Source organism: Rattus rattus, chromosome 10, assembly GCF_011064425.1.
Source record: "Rattus rattus isolate New Zealand chromosome 10, Rrattus_CSIRO_v1, whole genome shotgun sequence".
NCBI lineage: Eukaryota > Metazoa > Chordata > Mammalia > Rodentia > Muridae > Rattus > Rattus rattus.
The window spans coordinates 91,008,742-91,025,511 of record NC_046163.1 but is presented as its reverse complement, the minus strand read 5'-3'; the positions used below and the strand labels follow the sequence as shown (position 1 = coordinate 91,025,511).

Genomic DNA, 16,770 nt, shown 5'->3' with positions numbered 1-16,770 from the left:
TCAATAAGGAGTGATCATCTCTCATGTGTCATGCTGAATTTAACAGTGACTATATTTCAAAATTTTCCTATTACTTGCTTTATTCTTTGATGAAGCATCAAACTAAAATAATAAGCCGGGCTCACATAAGAGTAAAATGAGGAGGTTTCCACTCTGACTGACAACTTACATATTTATATGAAGATGAAGCATTTAATGTTATCATTACTTTCCTTGTTGAATTAGTAATCACTTCACATGACATGTGTAGTACAAATAACAATAAGACTAGAAAAGAAATTATGTAAGTACATTCTTCTAAAAGATATGCTACTTGAAAGTGAACTTTAGAAATGACAGTTTAAATTTGATTATTTAATTTCAACAAAACACCGACTGGGAAGCTCAAAGAAAACTACTACTATTCACTGGGTTTCTGTGCCCCATTATTTCTTATCAGCTCTTGGACAGTCAGAATGACACTAGTTGTATTGTCTGAGGGCACATGTTGTCAGTTTAATTAAATTGTCAGTCCCCTTATTGCACACAGTAGGACCTAATCAAAGAGTACAAACTGAACTTTCACTCCATTAAAACTGATATATATTTTTTTTCAGTTCAACACTGGAGATTTCTGTAGCTGAATCTAACAACCACAGTTCATATAGCTTAGAGTTTATGTCTTAATATGGAGCAACACATCTGAAACAGTAAGCATGGCGGTCATTTTCCTGTATTGATTTGCTATTGCTACTATAACAAATGAATACAAATAAGTTATCCACAAGGACACAAATATATCATCTCCAATTCTGGAGGCCAGAACACATTATCCTACTGTCTTTTCGAGTAAGACAGAATCGAGGGGAGTTTCCTTATCTCTTCCAGTTTATAGAGACCACTCCCAATTCTGTGACTCCTGGTCTGTCCTCTGCCTTCAAAGCCAGCATAGGCTGATAGGGACCTTCCACCTGGAGTCTAACTTTGATTCTATCTCACTTTTTTAAAGACTTTGTAATTGTGCTGGAGTCATCTAGTAGTATGAAATTTTCTCCCCTTAGAATATCAACTGGTTGGCAGTTTTATTTCCCTTTTCGCTGTGGAGTATGTGTGTGTGTGTGTGTGTGTGTGTGTGTGTGTGTGTTTGTCCTCCATCCCCTCTGTTCTTATAACCACTAACCACTTTTCTAAAACATTTAATTGTTTAAAACATATGTACACCTATGCTGTTGTTGTTTTGCGTTGCTGTTTTATCTTATTATATTCTATTTTGTTCAGTTTTGTCATTCTCTTTTAGAAGCCTGCTGCCTTCTAATGAGAGACAGAAAGGGGGTTCATCTGGATAGGAAAGGAGATGGGGAAGAACTGGGAGGAGAGAGGGAAGAGAAACCGTATTAGATTATATCATATGGGAAAAGAATCTATCTTTATTAAAGGAGGTAAAGTGGGTTCTGGTATCAAGTTAGGTCCTCATGCTTTTAAACTCTTGCCCCCACCCACACACAGACATGCTTATGAGATATGAAAGTAGAATGGGGTCTCTGAAGAAGAAACTGTCCAAAGGAAGAATAAGTAAAATTAATAAGCAACATTTTCTCTCTTTGCAGAATCTAGAAATGTATATATTTCATCTTATATATATTTATATAGGACATAAAAGCATAAACGAACTATTTTGATGGAGGAATAGTACGCTATTTAGTGAAGGAAGGAAAAAGAAAACAAGGAAAGTTGGTGAAAGGGCCTTGGATATGAGAAGGTACTGTGACATTTCTATAAAACTGCCATCATGAAGCCCACCATTTACCTTGACTAAAAACAGTTTCAAAAGAGAGCATACTCTGTATGATTCTAGAAAACGTGGACAAAATGCTCAGATAATCAAATGTAGAATATCAGCATTTATTCTTAAGGAAGATCTAAATGCAGTCAAGAACCAAATTAAGACGTCTTAGTGAGCAACGGACCGTGTAAGCCATACTTGTACTACAAGTACAATTACAATAACCTCAGAAATATCTGAGATTAACTTTCCACCGTCTAAGGAACAGAATTGTATTGGCACGGAATCATCAGGCTGGCCGGTCTAGGGACTTCTAGGGATTCTATGTCTTTGCATTCCATCTCCCGGAAGAATGCTGTGATTCTGAAGACTCTTCCACGTCTGGCTTTAACAGGTTTAATGGTTTCATCCTAACTCCAGAGCTCATGCTTCATGCCATGATTCCTACTCACTAGCCACTCCCTGCTCCTTTACTGTTTTCTTTAACATAGATGCTGGCACTAGCACATCCTTAAGAACTATGCTTATGCCTATAATATCTTTTAAATACCTAGGGGAAACCTGGAAAATCACTTGGGTAGGTCACGTGAGATGCTCCTCCAGGCCTCAGAAGAGAAAGTTGGCAGCCATGGCATTTTCCAGCAGTGACAACAACTTTGTCAAACTACCTTTCTCCTCCAGACATTTCTACAATCGGAATCATCTTCAACTCCAGGAGTGCCCCACCCCCAAATACCAATTAATAAGGGACAGAGAGGAATAGTTGCAATTTGTATACCAAAGTCCATCACATGCCAGGATCAATATTTTGCAATTCCTGTTTTTCCAGATGTCTCGTGCCCATTGTTCCTCATTTCACTCAGGGGATAATTGCCTCTAATCACACAAATACCTGGTGTTGTGCTTAGAGAGAAGGCACATTTCGTGAAAAAAAAAATCAAGTTCCCAATTCCCACCTGTCTCTCTCTCTCTCTCTCTCTCTCTCTCTCTCTCTCTCTCTCTCTCTCTCTCTCTCTCTCTCTCTCTATATGTGTGTCTGTGTTGTGTACATGTTGATGCAAATGCCTGTCCATATTTTGAGTGAAAGGCAGCAGGGAAGATCATTAGAAACATCACTTTTAGTGAAGCATCAGCACATCAGTTATGAGTCTTGTTTCCCTCGCTGGGTCCTGGTTCAGGCCATAGCCAGACCTTACTTCAGCAATTCTTATAACTGAGTGCCGTCCCCTCAATTTTCCGCCTCCAAAATTTTCTTCTCCCAAATGTACACATTGTATGTGTACATACAAACAAACAAACATACATACATACATACATACATACATACATACATACATACATACATACATACATACATAAAATTGTATGTTTGTACAAAACACAATTGTTGTATGCCCCAGGAAGCTCAAAAGTAACACAACCATGAGAATAATGAGTACTTCACTTTGTCCCTTGACTAAGACTCTCCAGGTTCCATTTTACCATCAGCCTTGCTTCCTTGCAAAGTCATTCTAGTCAATGTGGCTAAATGAGCCACAGGGAGCCTCAGGCCTCTCTGAGGCTTTCCCTGCTAAACCTGTATTCTGAGAATCACCTTAGCATTTTTCCAGGTTCAAATGATGTCCTTTCTTCAGAAACAAGACCAATAATCGTCCCTCCTATAGAACATTCTCCTACCCATCCACCATGAAAAGAATTGTTCTCCACTCATTCTCTCTGAGGGGTCCACACATTTTTTAATATAAAGTACCTGCTTTGGCCTTAGATCTTTTACTTTGCAAGGAATCAAGGCTGCCCTCCCAGATTATAAACTCCTTGAGAGCAGTCACTGCCTTTATTTCTCTTTGAAACATCTACTGTAACTAGCACAGCACCTTGCCCACAGCAAGGATACTGTGCTCAAGTCTGTCAGACAGAATTCAATGTATCTGTAGTGTCAACTTCCAGAGCGCTGTCACAAGTGCTGTGTTTCCACAGTGCACTCTCCTTGGAGGTGGCAGTGGGAGGTGTATCTTTCCTCTGTTTTATTCACAAATGCAGGAGACCCAGAAAGGAACTGACAGCCATCAACAGAGAGGAACACATTGTGTTTTTTTTTTTTTTTCGAAAGAAGACTGAGTCACTCGTTAACTGACCAGCTCAATGAGCAGAATGGGCATGTTACAGAAAGACCAGAGCCACAAACTTACAAATGGCCTCAGCAAACTTAGACCAGAATATTGAATTACACACCACTGCTCCAGAAAACAAAGGCCTGTGGATTAATAGGAATTGCTAATACTGTGAGAGATGTGTGTGCATGTGCGTGAGTGTGTGTGTGTGTGTGTGTGTGTGTGTGTGTACTTGCTACCAAAACAACTGTCCAATAATGAATATTTATGGAAAAAAGAAGCTATGAAACCACAAAAGTGATTTTAGTGTGCTGTTGTCATCAATCCTACTAAATTATTTTCATTGTCAACCCAAAAATATCTTGAGTGGACAATACAGAAATAATCTAGAGCACCAAATTGCATTAGGAGGGTATTAGCTGACTCAGGAGAGTAATTATAATGAGGTATTGAGCTGATTATTTCTCATCTCATTCTTAAAACTATAAACCACACCATGCAGGTGGTGGCTGCCAATCAGTGTCCATGTGGGAAGGCGAAAATATCCTTGAACAAGGGTCAGGAACTGTGGCTGTCATCAACTTGCTAACCTTGGGAGCTCTTAATAAAGATTGCTCCCCACATGGGAAACAGATGCCTTCCTCAGGGAATACGGTAGAGGTGATGGCTGAAGCTGCTCAGACGCAGAAAACCACAGACAGACCGCACGTGTCCAGCCACACATGCATGAGTGTGTGTGTGTGTGTGTGTGTGTGAGAGTGAGAGTGAGAGAAAGAGAGAGAGAGAGTGTTGTGTGTATGTGTGTGAGTGAGAGAGAGAGAGTGTGTGTGTGTGTGAGAGAGAGAGAGAGAGTATGTGTGCATATGGTGTGAGAGAGTGTGCATGTGTGTGTGTCTGAAAGAGAGAGAGAGGAGAAAGAGAGCAAGCAAGTGAGAGAGCGAGGGAGAGAGTGAGTGAGAAAGCAAGATAGAGAACGAGAGTGAGAGAGAGATGTGTGTGTGTGTGTGTGTGTGTGTGTGTGTGTGTCCTGGGTGTGACAGTGTGTGTGCATATGGTGTGAGAGAGTGTGTGCATGTGTGTGTGTCAGAAAGAGAGAGAAAGAGAGAAGGAGAAAGAGAGAGAGAGGAGAGATTGAGAGAGAGAGGGAGAGCAAGAGAGAGAGAGAGAGAGAGATTGTGTGTCTGTGTGTGTGTGTGTGTGTGTGTGTGTGTGTGCGTGCGTGTGTGTGTGTGTGTGTAAATGCATGATCTCACTCATCCTCCCCAGGCTGATACTATCTTGCTTAAGGAGTCGGTTTGGTATTACTATTGGTCAGATGATTATAATTTGAGCCAGTGTTATCCGTCAATGTCCTAAATAACAGTGGCTAACATAAATACTCTCAAACTGCTCTTCTCACTCCTAAAATCTATCAGCCAGAAGTCAAGCCATACAATCATTACTTCTATTTCTGAATGTATTTGTTGGAAACAATAAGAATATCATCCCATGATAGTTTTTGAATCAAACATTCAAATAAAGCTATTTTACTTTATTAACAGTCCAATAAAGCTGGTGAGACCCACTTTAAAGATTACCTAGGACGCTCTTGGTGGGATTTCTGCATGCTTCTGATTGGTAAGTGCAAGCATGGAAAAGCCACTGAGACTGGATCCTGAATCCAGGCTCTTTTGATTGCTGACAGAGCTAACACATTGTGTTCTAATTATTTCTTTACACATCCGAATGATCCTAGAGAGAACAAAGGAGAGTGCTATATTTCTTCAGCAAAAAACACCACACATATCTGATGCAGGCCAAGGAAGAGTGGGCCAAGAGGGACATCAGAGATAATGTCACTGGAAAAGTGACCTTGTCCTTGAAGTACTTGAAGTCCTTGCTTACTCTCCCACCTGAGTCCATCTCTGCACATAACTCTATCGCTGTGTGTTTTAGATTCCTCTCCCATTAAATGTGATCAGCTTTGCTAGATTTACTGGGTCACCAAGAAGATGGGCAGTTTTCAATTAACAGAGAACTTAGTAAATGGGATGTTATGATTTCACTTTACTGCAGCACTAATTGGTTTACTCCAAAGGTGAGAGGCCTCAGTCCTTCCCACACAATGGCAGTGTCTTGCCCTGACTCTGGCTGCTGGCTGTCATCCTCCAAGCTGCCTGCAAAGAAACTTCAGGAGATATATATATATATATCTCCACATCTGAAGACTTGTCTGTGAAAGGTTGCATCAAACTTTAGAGGACTCTCCATGTCAAAGAATGAAGCAACAGAGCTTTAGAAATGAGGCATTGTGAGGAGTGAAATCCTCAGGATATAGTACAGAGGCAAAATAGTCTATATCTTTGGAAATAAGGGTATACATTAAAACATTTCATGGTATAAAACACAGCAGGTTCCAATTGTTTAAATTTATTTAACTATGAATTTTTACAGAACATATCAGAATTAATACCTTACATTTGGTAGATATTCAATAATTGTGGATTTCAAGATCTCATTTTTGACCATTTTTACCCTCGAGCTGAAATTATAAAATTTCTCCCTTTCTGCAGCATCTATAAATTTTGCCTAACTCTAAATATTATACTCCATCTTCTAGTTTATTAAAAATAAAACTTCATTTAAATCTAATAGCACAGTAAAATTGAAAACCATGCTTATTCTTATTAGAATGAGTCTGAAATTCTTTAAAAGATTAAATTTTATTGTGTAATAGTTTTTCAGACAATGTGTTAAAAGATACAAATATTCTGATGTTGAAGGTAAATTTACAAGCAGTAGTATTTATGTATTTTCATGTATATTATTCAGGTTGTCTAAAGGAGAATTATATATGCTACACAAATGGATGATTAGATAGACAGACAGACAGACAGACAGATAGACAGATAGATAGGTAGATAGGTAGATAGACAAGTTTAGATTACATTAGATTAGATAAATAGACAGATAGAAGAACTGGCAAGCCTAAAATTCTGCAAAGCTGATACCATAATTTTAAAGCCACAATGTGAGATAACTCTCTATTATTTGAAGTAAGAAGAGACCTTGTTCTGATGAGACCACCAACTGATTGAACAAGATCCAGCCACATTGGGGAAGGCCGTCTGTTTCACTCAGTATTCAAATTTTAATGTTGATCTCATCCCCCAAAACAACCTTAAAGAAATACCCAGTCAAGTTAGACATAGTATTAGCCATCACCCTCTGTCCTACAGCTTAAAACTTACATCAGAAACTTAAAATTCAAAGTCATGTTTTGGTAATAGTTAGAGATGGAGTCTATTGTAAGTAGGATTAGGCAAAATCATTAGGATTCGGACATTATAAGAAGAAGGAAAGAGGCAAGCACACTTGGTCATCTTTTCTGTGTTGTGATACTCACCCTCTTTAAACACAGCAAGAGAATCCTCCCTAGACACTGGCACCATGTCCTTACCCTCCCCAAGCCCCAGAAGCACGAGGCAAATTGAGTTTTTGCTGTAGCATGGCGATGACATGTCCCCACAGGCTGTGTTGTGTGCTTGACCCCCAGCTTCTGATGCTATTTTGGGAGGATCTGAATCCCAGCTGGAAGAAGGAGGTCACCAGGGACAGGCTTCGAAGCTGATTCCTAGATCCAGAAACTTCCTTTCTCTGCTCCTTGGCCTCTGTGAAATGTGCTCTTCCACAAGTACCATCACATTCTGTCTCATCATGGGCCCAAAATCCAGAGTCAAGGACTGTGGCCTGAAAGGTCTGAAACTTTGATCCAACATTCAATCCTTCTTCCTTTAAATTTACCTCACAGACATTTTTTTGGTCACAAGTATACAAAAGCAACATGCCTATCCTTTATGCATTGCTCAGTGTGTTTTCTTACAGTGTTTTGGTAAAGCATTAAAGAATACCTGTGGGGATGAATCTTCACCAAGTTTTGGCCCAGAATCATCACCAAAGATGGGTCTCTTCATAAAATTGGGAGGCATTTTCTCTCTTTAGATTTGGAGGCATTATAAGCTACTGGTGGTCTCATGCCAAGGAACTGCCAAGGGGCTGCATTGAATCACTGTTCCTAGCACCTACAAGTTGTAGTGCTTAGGCGTATTAATAGCTTTCTAGGCCTCATCTGCTTTATCTACTAAACTGTTCGGCACGATAACACATTCTGACTATAATATTTACAATGATTGAATGAGATTACTTAAGTTTAAAAAATCTGTCACACTACTTCTCAATAAACAGTAGCTGCTCAGAATTGATAATTATATGGTTACAACCATGAGTCCGGCTTCTAGGCCTCCAGAAATCTCAGAAATGGCCCAGTTGCCTTAACTAGAACACTTAATACTGTCCTGCCCGTGGGAATTGTAGTGATTACTTAAGTACATAATTTTATTGGTTGTTTATATAGATTATTTGGCCACAGAGCATTTGCACAATCAGTCATTTAATAACATACTAATTCAGCCAGACTAGTTTCTGTATTTAGGGGCTCAATGATGGGAGGAAACCAAAAAAGCTCTCACCAGAGCTCTGTAGGGAGGTAGACAGGCCGAATTGGGTAGACTCTTAGCTGCTCCTTGTAACAAAGCTGCAATGTATAACACTTCTCTCCATGAGTAACCTCCCACTTAGGGTGGGAATGGGAACAAGAGAGCTACCTTCCTGACACTTTTTATTTGACCCCAGGAAGAAAGGTTAGAAGTGTGACACAGCAAATGCCTTCTAAAGTGGTCATGTGTAGACCCAAGGTTTAGTCTTAGTGTGTTGCTCTCAGGTACTATGCACTGTTTGATTGGTTGATTGACTTGAAGCAGGATCTCTTCTTGACCTGGAATTCACCAAGTGGACTAGGCTGGCTAGTTAGTGAGCCCCTCACCCCTAATCCAAACGTCTCCGTCTGATGCTTCCATTTTGTTTTTTGTTAGCTGACTGGGTTTTGTTTTCGTTTTTGCTTTGTTTTGGCTTAATTTAATTTGGTATGTTTGCTAGCTCTTTTGTTTGTTTTTTCATGTAGGCTATGGAAGTCAAACTGAACATCTTGTTGGGGCCACAAGGAACACACTGAACTATATCTCTCTAGTCTTCCTGAACAGCCAACAGAAGATGGCTTCACTTCATCCTACTTAACCCATACACCAGAAACTGTAAGAGTTCTATGAGGACAAAGAAACCATAGCACCTTCTAAACAGTCCACGAATCAAGCTTCCTCTGCCATCTCCCCATGATCCGTTCTCTGAAAACTGTCAGTGGAGTAGTCTGAATCCTCAAGGTCAAAGTGGATTAATACCCATCTCCCCTCTGATCCCATTTTTCTCTCTTTTTCTATTCCCATCATGAACTGCACCTTCCAGAACCCAGCATCTCCTCAAGATAAGTCACCTCAACTTCCTGGCAAAGTTTAGATGCACCCTCCCACCCCCAACACTCACACACCAGCGTCCTCCTGCCCTCTGTTCTTTTTCATCCCTCTCTGGGTTAGCACTTTCTAACTCCCCCAGCCAATAAAGGAGTTTAAACATTTAAATGTGGTTTTTAAACTGCGTTTAAAGAATTAACCCATTTTGCCCCTCTCTAGTCTAAACCACGGGGTGCCAACCGGGACTTTAATTGCTTTCTTCTGGTGGGGTTCCAGACAGCTCCTCAGAAGGAAGGAGCGCACATTCCTGGCACCAATTGGCTAATTCAATTTACTTCAACAGCATTAGCCTCTGTCAGAATATTCATGAGCAGGGGAACCAGGACCCGCGGTACAGGCAGGAGGCAGCCACTCGGGCTTGGAAAAGCGCGAGGGAGGGGAAGAAGCGGACCGCGCGCTGGTCTTAGAGGACGGTGACCAGGAGGACCGGGCAGCCCTTTTCACCCTCCTGGCAGAGAGCTGGGGGCGCCGCGGGCATCAGCGGATTTGCTGCTCTTGTCATCAGCTCTTAACTCACAGTGATCACGCGGAGACTTTGGAAACATCCGAAGGCTGTAGAGCTGTGACACTTTTGACTTGGGGGGAAGGGGGGTGGGGCGGGGGCAGAGAGGCGAGCTGAAGCGAAGGGACTCGGCGGGACACCCGTTCGCCCAAAGAGGAAGGCAGCGATGTGAGCTGGACACCCGCCACGGCGGAGTCTCAACATCTCCGGAGAGTCGCCGGCTGTGCCAGGTAAAGCTGAGGGCTCAGGTCGGTCCTCCTGCCTCTGTCCCCAGGCACCAGAGGTCACTCTGGGAAAGCCAGGTGCACTATGCGCGGTCCAGCTCTGCGTAGTGCCTTCCCCCCAACTCTCCGCTACCCTAGGGGACCTCCCTGCTGACCAGGGTTCCACTTCCTGGGACTTTTTCGGGGAGGGGGTGCAGGAAGGGATGTCCTCTGCTAGTGGGTTGCTCTAGGTTTGGGAAAGCTGCCGCGCAGTGGGACAGCCAGGCAGGTGGAGGGTGCTGCGCACTGGGATGTGCTCGCCTGGGTGATGGTGACATGGGGAGCGCGGGGTGCCAGGGAGCTTGACTTGAGCCCTTCGCTTCCCTTGTGGTCAGCAGCATCTCCTCCATACTGCCAAGTGAGAGGATGCCCGAGTCCCCAACGAGCTAGTTGTGCTCTGAGCAGAGGATCCGAGGCACGCACAGATCGGTCCTGGCTCTGGGATGCGAGGCACCCCCGCAACAAAGCTCAGCGGTGGGAGGAGAATGTGGTGTGGTGGTAACTCTCGTCCCTGCCACCTGCCGGACATCACCAACTCTCCGGATTTCCTGTCTCACAATCCTAGCAATCCCTGGGAAAGCTCTGAATTGTGCGCGGGTGGTTTGAGCTCTTCTGGTCTTGGTGGTGGTGTTTGGACAAAGCCCGGAGGTGACCGGCGAGTAAAAGGAGTCAGATAAGGTGAAACGTTCACATATACAAAGAAAACGCTTCCATCATGTCCCAGCCTGTCCTTAGCAACTAAGACGGACTGTAAGCTGGCCTCCAAGCTGTGGCAGCTGAATATGGGGTGAGGGGGGACAACTTCAAGGGGACACCGGAGTCCTTTAGTTATTTCCCGGCTTAGCCTACCTATGTACAGAGGCAGGAGTGGGGCTGGAACCCTGGCATCAGAGAACAGTAGAGTTAATCGCTGCATAGATTCGGAGTTTACTGTGGAATCAAAACGATTATTAGTAACGTTGTTTTTACATACTTGGACTTCAGGAAGGATTTGGGTTGGGGACGTTGATAATAGTACGGAAATTGAGAAATTGAGTCTTAAGCAGCTGTCCCTCATAATGTAACCAGACCTCCTCTAGTCTCTGATTTGTCTCCATCAAAGAAAACAAATGCTCCAGAATTGTGATGTCAGGGACCCTGCTGAAGACTGAATCTAACTGAGAAAAGCACAAACAAGAGAAAGTCTTTACAATGGTGCAAGGCACTGATTCCCTATCCACTCACCTTCCTATCTCTTCTCAAGGTGGAGGCAGAGCCACCCTGGACTCCACACTTGACCCAGCTTTCCCTCCCTGTGCATGTCTGCTGCCTGGACTCCTCACTTGCTCGCAGTTGCAGAACACCTATAGCCTTTTGTGTGTGCTCCCTCGCATGGGCAACCTTCCCTTTAGACTTAGGGGAAGCCTCAAGGACAGCTGAGGTTGGTTTTTACCCTCTTGGCTTAGCCCTCGATTAGATCTGTTCCAGGGCACAGGCTTGGCCCTGCTGATGAAGCAGAAAATAAGGCAGGAGTGTGGACGACCTGGCAATTACTGAGTGCAGGAGATGAGGCTTCTGTGCTGCCCACATCCTTTTCTGCCAGAGAAGAAAGACAAATGTCGTGCAAGTAGGACATAGATAACCTGGAATCGAGCTCCTAGAGTCAGCTGCGCTGTGGCCGCTGACTTTGGGGTGACCTTTCCCGTGCTTCTGATTTCCCTTTGCCAAAGCACTGAGAAGCCTTTCTAATGGGACCCTACTCACAAGATGGTCTAATTTTGTATTTTTAAAAGTGCTTTGAGCACACTGAGAAAGGACAGTCTATAAAACACGCAGTCTTAATGTTCTGTGAAAAGTTTGCTACCGCGCAGGTTAAGGAGGTACATTTTTAGCATGTGTGCCATGTGGCAGTGTGACATTAAAATGGAAAAGCGAAGTACAATCATAAAAATGACTTAGCATTCTTGACATTCTTGTGCATACTGGTAGGAAAAAGTATCTTTAATTTGGGGAGAGTTGCTGGGGAATTTAATCAATGTTTGTACTACTGAACCACTCCCCTCCTACCTTTCTGCTCTGTAAAATTTTATGACCCAGTTGTCATCAGAGAGGTCCTATGACTGTTGTAAGTGCTGCGGTTTGAGAGGAGAGATTGAGGATTGTTAGAGGAATGTCAATTAGGGTTTCAAGACTGGGAGGTAAGGTGCAAAGAAGTTGAGTGTTTTAGAATGATGAGTGGACCCAGCAGTGGTTTTCCTATGTTCTCTGATTCACTGCATCAAATGGGTCCTTTTGCTACCTCTGTTAGGAAACTTCAAATCAGGGGTTCTCAACCTGTGATTTGCAATCTTTCTGGGGTCAGGTGATCCTTTCACATGGGTCGCCTAAGACCATGGGAAAACACAGATATTTATAATTATAGTTCTGAAGTAACAACAAAATTAACTTCATTATTGTGATCACCACAGTATAAGCAGTTGTGTTAAAGGGTTGCAGCATTAGGAAAGTTGAGAACATCACTTTAAATGATGGCAGTGCCTGCTCCTGACTTTTGCCTTGGAAGGACTTCTTTTTTGCTTAAAGACTGGAACAGTCCCAGAGGACTCAGAAGTCTGCTTTCAGACCCTGGTTTGATTCTCAATTTTCCTCTCACTCTGGAACTTCTCAGTCTACAGCTGTTGATGAATTTAAATAAATAGCTGGACCTCATCAAGAGAGCCACTGAGAAACACTGATGTCTTCTGGTGACAAGGCTATAGAAAAGCCTTTGAGCTAGAAAATTAGGAGTTTAGAAATGAAAAAAGAAAATCTGATTTCTCTCTACCCATCTACCAGGTCTTATATTTTTCCCCTCACAGTATTGAGAACTGTTTACATTAGCATTTTATGCACTTATTTGTACAATCTTGAACTTCAAATGTGGTTTGTCTAGTAGCAGTCTAGGAAGGAAGGAAAATGTACAGAGAGAGACACGGAAGGAAGAGCTGCTGTGGCTAGGGCATAAATCAGCCAGGATATATGGGGGGTGATGAGAATAGGTCTTTTCACCCGTAAAAAAAGAAGAAGAAGTCCACTTTGGAAGAAAAAGAAGTCTGATTATTGGGATCCCAGCCTGAAACTCAGGCAGCTGATGCCGAGAGGAGCCAAAGGGTGGTTCTTCTTAGTTTAGAGACAGCAAGACAGCCTCTGCCAAAGACGGCTGTAAACACGGGATAAAGATTTCATTGTGGGGTGGTGTGACTGGAATAATTACAGCTAACTGTTCATTCTAACCTGCAGTGCCGCAATCAGAGCTGCAAAGCAACAGAAGTAAGAGCAACTGGGGACATAAGAAAGCGGCATTTACTACCTTCATCTGCCCTTCTCTCACTTCATGGTGGCACTTAGTGCTGGTTGGGGTGGAGAGAGTGGAGAGCTGAGACATCACTCTGTCCCCCCTTTTACTCTGTTTTGACTGGGGACAAGAATTTTAATGTCTTAAAGCCAGCATATGATGCTATATTAGGAATGTGTTCGATATGTTCAATATTAATTAGAAAATATTAGGCTTTACTTTCATTGTCAACTCCGTCAAAATATATAAAAATGTTACCAGACTCTGGTCATTCTTCAGCACTTTTCACAGGAATTTAAAGTTCAAGGAGAAATTTCTCCATTCTTGACATTTATTAATTTTCTCCTTTGAAGTGGATTTTGCACACAATGACTAATGCTGTACATTACATCAAAGATATACCCTCCTCTCTATTTACATCTGCAATTTAGAGGCAAAAGAAAATGCATTTTGAATGACCAACATCGTTTAAGCAACTGAGCAATTCTAGTTATTAGAGGCATAATAGACAGACGTGGGGACCACAGATGGCAGGAGACCCTTAGTGTCCAAGACAGGCAAGTGGAGACACGTGCATTCATCAGACAGCAAACTCCTGCAATCCTAATATTGGCAGAGGATATGGATCGAGGTTGCTTCTGTTTGAATTGAAAAAGGACTATCTTTAAGTGTCAGTGTTAAGTATAATTGTTCTGGGAATAAAAAGCACTGTTGTAGAGACAGCATAATGAAGTAAGATAAGGTCATGCAGTTTTGTGGGGAGAAATACTCAATTTATCTTAGATATTCATCTTGTCTCTTTGTTTAAGAAGGATGGCAGTTTCTTTACTAACCTTTAGGGTTTTTATCCACCATGAATCAAAAGGTATCAAGCAGGCAGAACACTTGCTAGATGTTACAAAATGTAAATGGCTCAAAATATAGAACTATCTAGCTCTCAGCAGAAAAAAAATCTATTTCACGAAATGCACTTTCTATAGCAATTAAAAATAGAAAGTCACATTGCCACATTAAGTTATGGCAACAACCCATTTTAAAGAGGAATTTAGTCTTTTCACATTTAATTGCTATTCATGGCTTGCTGAGTAGTTTTCCAGAATAATCCACCATCTCTTGCTAACAGAGATGGTCTAGATGAGAACACTCCTAATTACACATGGACTGACAATTTTAGAACCCTGGGAACACTCTACTTAAAGCATTACTCAAGTACAACACAAAATAAAAATGTCCCAACTCACTTCAAAGGATGTCTTAGCATTTCAGAGCTCATAAATCAGAGAGCATTGTGTTTGGAGGTTTATCAATGCTCAGTAAAGCTACGAGCCTTACTGCTTTTTAAAACAAATAAAACTTCTATAATATCATTCACTTCTTCTAGAAACATAAGCACTGGTCAGGTAAAGTCCCCTGCAACTATACTGAGGCCAACAATATACATAGGCGTGGCAAGAAGGCTGGTGGGTAAAGGTGCTTGCTGCCAAGCTTGATGCTCTAAGTTTGATCCCGGGTTCCACATGGTTGAAAGTGAGACTGAACTTCAGAAACTGACCTTCTGGTCTTCATAGGTACCTGACATGTTATAAAACATACTTGGAACCTGAAATGATTTTTTGGGGACTTTGGGTTTGGTTTGGTTTGCAATTTTTAGGACAGTTTGGCAATCTGAGTTTAGAGCATATTCTGGGGAATGTAGTTATCTTTTAAGAAAAAAGAGACATCTCTTATAAAAGAAATTATAGTTTTAGTTCCTGGCTTCCTTTATAGCTCCTAACTAGAATTTTACTTGTAGTATATTCTTAATAAATATATGATAGCTTATTGTTTTTAATTTTAACAAAGTTTTTATCCTCTGTAAGGTGTCCGGATACTACTCAAGTACTGTTCTCCTGAGCTACACTCCTAGCCCTCATTATTTTTTAGGAAACTTAAAGAGCTAAATTATATTTAAGGTATACAGTAAGACATTATAATGTGCATAAAAGAGTATCATCCTTACTTTAGAGAAACATAATGAACATCCCAATCACCCCACACAGTTGCCCATCTTCCTGTGAAAGAGCAGCCACCATCTAGCCATTGGACAAAGGCATGCTACACTGTGATGCTCTAAACTAACGTCCAACTTCGAACTCATTTCGCTTCCACATTTCTATCTTTTGCTCTACATCTGCCCTTATTCCAAGCCTTGCCCCTGGTGAATGATGCTTTTATTTTCTTTCCACAGCTCTCTCCTTTTCCATTGTGACAATTATATAAATGAGGCCATGCAATGTTATTCTTTCTCTGTATAGTGTATTTCACTCTGCTGAATGTTCTTCGTGTCCCTGCATATATAGTTGAGGCATACATCTTCATATGCATGTGCCAGTTCGCTCACTCTGTAGCTATGCCTGGACTGCATTTGTACATTGACTGATGTGACTGGTGTGTCAGTAAACACGAATGTGAAACAGCCATTGCAAGGTGATGAGCTTGTTTCTCTTGGTATTCTCTCAGAAGAGTCAGGAACATACAGTGTCCCCATCTGGCTTCTTTAGGAAGTTCCATGCTCTTTTGCATGATGTCTATTTCACTCTACACTACTGACAATGATGTACAAGGATTCCCTCTTGCCCACACACTCATGAACATGCCTTACCTCTTGTAATTTTCAGAAATTTATAATAGCAGAGCTGAAGTGATGTAATATTTTGATAATCATTTCTCTGGTGATTAGAGACGTTAAACATGCTTTAAGCCTTTGTGTACTCGTTGGCTATTTTTATTTCCTCCTTTAGAAAGATACCTATTCAAGTACGTTGCTTGCTTCTTTGATTTCAGTCCTATGTCTTCACGTTAGGATGCTTGAGTTCTTCATAATTCTTGGTCACTAACCCCAGTCTGATATGTGGTTTAAGACTGGATTCCCACCCTGCCCTTTCATTCCAGTGACGCTTACCTTTATGTGCAGATTTTTAGTTTTGATAATTTTCTATAATGTAAGGAAAAATAAATCAATAGCATGTTCAAGTTAGATGTATTTACTCTACTTAAACCTAAATTCCCTAATGGTCTTGGTTATTTTTAAACAAGCAAGATGTTCCCAACTGTAATAATTATCGCTAATGTTCTACAGTGAACATGGAGTAGATAAGAGAGTAGGAAATCTTGAAGTTAAATATTTTTATATTTCTTTTTAAATTTTAACTCAAATACTGAATGTAATTATACTCACATAAGCTACCCAAAATGTGCAGTATCTCTCTGTAATAAAGGAGATACTATCGTTTGATGGTTTTTCAGTTGTCTGGCACCTAGGTTTTAAGTACTGATTCCTAACTAGACCAATTATTACTAAGTACCTGTATGGTTTCTTGTACCACCCAATTATGGGGTAATTAATAAAGCAAGTGTTTTTTCCATGACAAGGGCTAA

The 16,770-nt window shown here is 41.5% G+C and overlaps 1 protein-coding gene across 1 annotated transcript in view; it reads left to right on the top strand.

Moving 5' to 3' along the window:
- The first annotated feature begins 9,895 nt into the window (after window positions 1-9,895).
- The window catches only part of Cdh20 (cadherin 20), a 257,443-nt gene continuing 250,568 nt past the window's right edge, over window positions 9,896-16,770 (top strand). Inside the window, exon 1 of the mRNA XM_032915745.1 lies at window positions 9,896-10,007. The gene's annotated coding sequence lies outside the window, so the exon portion shown is untranslated. The remainder of the gene's footprint in view (window positions 10,008-16,770) is intronic.